Raw genomic sequence first — 6,233 nt, forward strand, 5'->3', positions numbered from 1 at the left:
ATGGCTGCCAAAGACAAGAGAAGTTTGCCAACAAGAAGTCATATATCTGCAAACAGAAAGCCATAGGGAAGAGCTGCAAAGCCTTCAGCGCTCACTTCTTGACAGCAACATTTGAGGCGCATCATTCTAAAAAGGTGTCTGCTTTTTCTTTATGTTCACTTAAAACACTGTGTGTGTATGTACGTGTGTGTGTGTGTGTGTGTGTGTGTGTGTGTGTGTGTAATATCTAAAGAAGAGATCATGAACTTGAGAAGGAGTGAAGGAGACATACATAGTAGGAGTTTGGAGGGGGTAGAAGAAGGAATAAACGTGATAAAAAAACACTAAAGATAATAGTAAAGCCACATTTGCTGATTATGCTAACCGGTTTAAAGGCTGAAAATGTTTAGTAATTATTTTAACTGTTTAAAGTCTTTGGGTCAAGGTTTCAAATTCTTCCTGTGGTTGCTTCAATTCTGCCTCCTTGCTTTGCTTTGCAATTTTCTAAGACTTCAGTCTTTATCTTGAATCTCTAACTGTTAGTGACAACATGTTTTTCTCTTAAGTGATAAAGGACAGCTGGAATTTAGTTGTGATGAATTCTCTTTCCCTAGACAGTGGTCCTTTGTTATAGAGAAGGCTCTGGGTGTGTTTCATAGACTTATTAATTCCTTTTAAGACTCGCAAGCTTTTTCTGTCTCCAACCTTGAATCAGGTATGGGCCCATAGAGACATAAAGCTCTTGCCAGCATGGAGTCATTTGTTGTGAATAAGGAAAATTAGTTTTAAAAAATGCTATAAGAACAGAAAGCTTCCTATCGGGGTCAAAGTTATTTCACAGGTGCTAGACAGTTGACTAAAGATAATTATGATTTTTGAGCAGCAAGGTCAGATATAATTTTAAAAGAAATTAGAATGGCAAGATGTTCTAATGCTTTACTGCTCTACATATTGAGTTGTAATTCAAACACTGAACATCAAGAAAATAACCCAGGTAATGGGATAAGAAACTTAAGAAAGTCCTTTAAAAATACAAATAGTAAGCATGCAAAAAATGATTAGTGTCCTTAACAAAATGCATATTAAAGCTTCTTTAGATTCCATTTCACCCCAGTCAGATAGGCCACCATCAGTAATGCAAACAAAGGGCTGTGGAGACATCACAGCAGTTAAGAACATGCCACTCTTCCAAAGGACAAGAGTTCTTTTACCGGAATCCATTTTGTCTCCTATCCCAATGAGTCCAAGGCTCTTCCCCACTTTTTCTTCTAAGCCACTTTTGATGTGAACTGATAGACTAAGATCAGAAAGAAGAGGAGAACCTCCCCTATCAGTGGACTTGGGGAGTGGCATGCAAGCAGAGGGAGGAGGGAGGGTGGAATTGGGAGGGGAGGAGGGAGGAGATTATGGGGGGATGCAGAATGAATAAAGTGTAATTGATGAAAAATTTTTAAAAAAATAGGAAAAATAATTTAAGAACCTTAAATGACTTTCAAAAGTGGAGGAAAACATGGAGTTAGTCAATTGGCATGGAGCATGTCTCGCCCCTGGGGGCAATGGTCTCCTGAACCTACTCAGACCTTGGATACCACCACTACTAGTTCTAGAACTGATGCAGGATGTTCCAATGAGGAGGTTAAGGCTTCTCATAATATTTCTTATAAGCCCACACCTGTTTGTTTATATCCCCCATTTTTATTCATTATTAGCCAGATAGAGCCAAGTAGTTGTGGTAATGATACTTGCTTTTTTGCCCAATGCTGGAATGCTAGTAAAGTTAGGTATGCCCTGGTTACTCGCATGCCTCACTGGGTGCCTGTGCCCATTGATGCCCCTCACGCTATGACTCTCTTCAGACAGAAAAGGGATCTTGGAACTACAGCCACCATTGTTACTACCATATCATTGGCGGCTGTTGGAGCTACCACCAGGGCATTAGCCATGAGTCATACTGGGCAGACTGCTCAGACCCTGAATAATCATTTAGCCAATGTAGCTCATGCCTTAGTTGTACATAAAGGAATTAATGCTCAACTAAAAGGAAGCTTGATGGTGTTCAATCAGAGGATTGACCTCTTGCAGGAGCAAATTGATACCCTATGGCAAATCGCTCAACCTGGCTGTCAATGAAAGTATGCTGGACTTTGTGTCACTAGCATACAACATGAGAATTTTTCCTGTGCTGCAAATCTGTCTAAACAATTGTTGAGCTATATTTTAGGTAATTGGACTGGAGAATTCGATACTACCATGGAGCAGCTGAGAGTGGCCATTGTCACAGTAAATTCTACCAGAGTGGACGCAGGACTAGCCACAGGATTATCAACATGGATTGCTGCAACCATGAATCATCTGAAGGAATGGGCGGGCATGGGAGCGTTAGCAGGCCTTCTGGTGTTGGTCTCCTTGGTTTGCCTGTGGTATATATGCAAGATTAGAGTCTCACAACAGTGTGATGCAGCCATGATCATTCAGGCCTTTACAGCCATTGAAGCAGGACATTCTCCCCAAGCATGGTTGGCTACCATAAAAAGCTAAAATGATACGCTCAGGATGCGAGGCTAAGCCCCTCCCTCCTCCCCTCCCAATCCCATCCTCCCTCCTCCCTCTGCTTGCATGCCACTCCCCAAGTCCACTAATAGGTGAGGTTCTCCTCTCCTTTCTGATCTTAGTCTGTCAGTTCACATCAAAAGTGGCTGTATTGTCCTCTACTATGGCCTGGTAAGGCTGCTCCCCCCCCCCCAGAGGGAGGTGATCAAAGAGCAGGCCAATCAGATTATGTCAGAGGCAGTCCCTCTTCCCATTACTATGTAACCCAATTGGACTCTGAACTGCCCTGGGCTACATCTGTGCAGGGGTTCTGGGTTATCTCCATGAATAGTCCTTGGTTGGAGTATGAGTCTCTGGGAAGTTCCCTGTGTTCAAATTTTCTTGTTCTGTTGCTCTCCTTGTGGAGACCCTGTCCTCTCCAGCTCTTACTATTTCCCAGTTCTTACCTAAAATTCCATTCACTCTGCCCAACAGTTGCCCATCAGGCTCAGCATCTGCTTTGATAGTCTGAAGGGCAGAGGCTTTCAGAGGCCCTCTGTGGTGGGTTCCTAGGTTGTTTCCTGTTTTCTTCTTCTTCTGATGTCCATCCTCTTTGCCTTTCCGGATGGGGATTGGACATTTTAGTTAGGGTCCTCTCTCTTGCTTAGTTTCTTTAGATGCACAGGTTTTAGTGGGTTTGTCCTATGTTGTATGTCTATATGAGTGAGTATATACCATGTGTGTCTTTTTGCTTCTGGGACCACTCACTCAGGATGATCCTTTCCAGATCCCACCATTTACCTGCAAATTTCATGATTTCCTTATTTTGTAATAGGAACAGGAACTGTCTCTGACATGAACGGATTGGTCTGCTCTTTTATTAGCTCCCCCTGAGGGGGAAGCAACATTACCAGGCCACAGAAGAAGACAATGTAACCACTCCTGATGAGACCTAATTGACTAGGATCAGAAGGAAGGAAAAGAAGACCTCCCCTATCAGTGGACTTGAGGAGGGGCATGCATGCAGAGGGTGGAGGAAGGGAGGGATTGGGATGGGAGGAGGGAGGGAACCACAGGGGGGATAAAAGTGAATAAAGTGTAATTAATAAAGAATTTTTAAAAAATTGATCACAGAAAAAAAAAAAGAATCCATTTTGGGTGGCTCACAGTGACTTGTAGTCTCATGTCCAGAGGATCAGACACCCTCTTTTGGCCTCCATTGATACCCGCACTTACTTGCACATACCCTCACACAGACACACATACATCCATATAAATGAAAACAACTCTGATAGCTTCTGGACACAGCTGAGTAGCTACACATATGAACTCACAGTAGTTGTGACAGCTTGCACCCATCTCTTTGTAGTGTTTGTAGTGCTATGAATAAGAGTGGCCTACACAGGCTCACAAATTTGAATGCTTGATCCACAGTTGGTGGAACTGTTTAGAAATGGTAAGGAAATGTGTTCTTGTTGAAGGAGGTTTGTGACCCCTGTGGGTTCTACAGACCCAAGCCATTCCTAGTGAGCTCTCTCTGCTTCCTGTCTGTGGATTAGATGTAAGCCCTTCACTACTGTTCCGGTACCATGTGCGTGTGCCTGTTGCCATGTTCCTGGCCATGATGATCATGGGTTCTAACCTTCTGGGACCACTGGTCACTAAATTAAATGCTTTCTCTTCTAATTTACCTTGGCAATGGTATTCTTTCATGCCACTAGGAAAGTAATTAAGATAGGGGTAATCCTAAAATTTGCTCAAGTACACAACAAGGACATTTGCTCAACCATGTTTGTAGCAGCTTTATTTGTAATAGCCAGAACCTGGAAACAACCCAGATCAACGGAGGAATGGATACAGAAACTGTGGTATTTTTACACAATGGAATACTATTCAGCAATCAAAAACAAGGAAATCATGAAATTTGCAGGCAAATAGTGGGATCTAGAAAAGATCATTCTGAGTGAAGTATCCCAGAAGGAGAAAGATACACATGGTATATACTCATTTATATAGACCTTTAAGATATGATAAATATAATGAAATCTATTCACCTAAAGAAGATAAACAAGAAAGAGGACCTGGGGTAAGATGATCAATCCTCACTTAGAAAGACAAATGGGATGTGCACTGGACATAGGATAAAACAAGTAACAGGCCAGGAGCCTACCGCAGAGGGCCTCTGAAAGACTCTACCTGGCAGAGTATCAAAGCAGATACTAAAACTCATAACCAAACCTTTGGCAGAGTGCAGGGAATCATATGAAAGAAGGGGAGTTAGTATGACGTGGAAAGGATAGGAGCTCCACAAAGACCAAATATATCTGGGCACAGGGGACTTTTCTGAGACTGACACTCAACCAAGGACCATGTATGGATATAACCTAGAACCTTTGCTCTGACGTAGCCCGTGGTAGCTTAGTAACCAATTCGTTTCCCATAGTAAGGGGAACAGGGACTATTTCTAACAGGAACTCAAAGGCTGGCTCTTTGACCTCCCCAAACCCCAAGGGAGGTTCAGTCCTGCTAGGCCACAAAGGAGGACTTTGCAGCCAATCCCAAAGATACCTGATAAAACCAGGTCAGATGAAAAGGAGGGAGGTCTTCCCCAATCAGTGGACTTGGAAAGGGGCAGGGAGGAGATGAGGGAGGGAGGGTGGGGTTGGGAGAGAATGTGGGAGTGGGATATAGCTGGGACACAGAGTTAATAAAATGTAACTAATAATAAAAATTAATTAATTAATTAATTAAAAACATGAAAAAAAGATAGGGGTAATTAGGGGAGGGGTGGAATAAAAATAAATTAAAAATAAATTGTACAAATTTTCAGTAGAGTAGTTAGTTTTTTAGTGTTATTTTAGAATAGAATTAAAATTAAAACATATGCTGGCATATATGTGGTAGTGTAAACCAGTGAAGCCACTGGAAAGCAGTCTGGAGGTATGTCATGAAGCTAGAAAAGATTCTATTACATGAATAACCTACCCTGAATATGTACCCCAAAGGCTTTATTTCTCACCACAGAAACACCTGCACAGCCATGCTCACCGTGGCTTTATTCACAATAGCTAAGGAATGGAACCAACCTAGACGTCCATCCAAAACTAAACTAGTAATGAAAATATAGTACATATACACAATCAAAATATATTTGGACAAAAAAAAATGAAGTTCTAAGATTTCAGGTAAATAAAATAAAGTGGGAAAATTATATTGAGGGAGGTAACTCTAAATACAAATACCTCACGTCCTCTCTCATATGTGGGTCCTAGCTTGAACTTCTGAGATATGTAAGTCTAACTTAGAATATTGTGAGATCCAGGAAACTACCTAAGAGCCATTAAGGTACACTGGGGAGAAGGAATCGTAGTATGCAGATAAAAATGGGAATAGAGGAGAATACTGTGAGTGAGGTTAAATAAAGAGAAGAGTCCAGAGTGGTGAAGATGAGGTGTTGGGGAGAAGAATAACCTATAAGTGTGTAGACAAGCTATATGGAAACATTATGTAGCCCAGTTAAAACATAATTTTCTTCAAGGATATTTGAAGGAAGCTGTCCTCTCTGGCTGCACTATGCTGCTCCTGAACAAAATCCCCAGTACTGACTGTTAAACAACTCCACATTAGTTATTGGTTCTAGAAGTCCCAGGGGCCTCTTGAACAACACAGATTGTGACAAGAGCCTGCATTACCAGAGAAGTGAAGCTAGAACTGGGCTGGAAACC

Source organism: Meriones unguiculatus, chromosome 1 (genome assembly GCF_030254825.1).
Source record: "Meriones unguiculatus strain TT.TT164.6M chromosome 1, Bangor_MerUng_6.1, whole genome shotgun sequence".
Lineage (NCBI taxonomy): Eukaryota > Metazoa > Chordata > Mammalia > Rodentia > Muridae > Meriones > Meriones unguiculatus.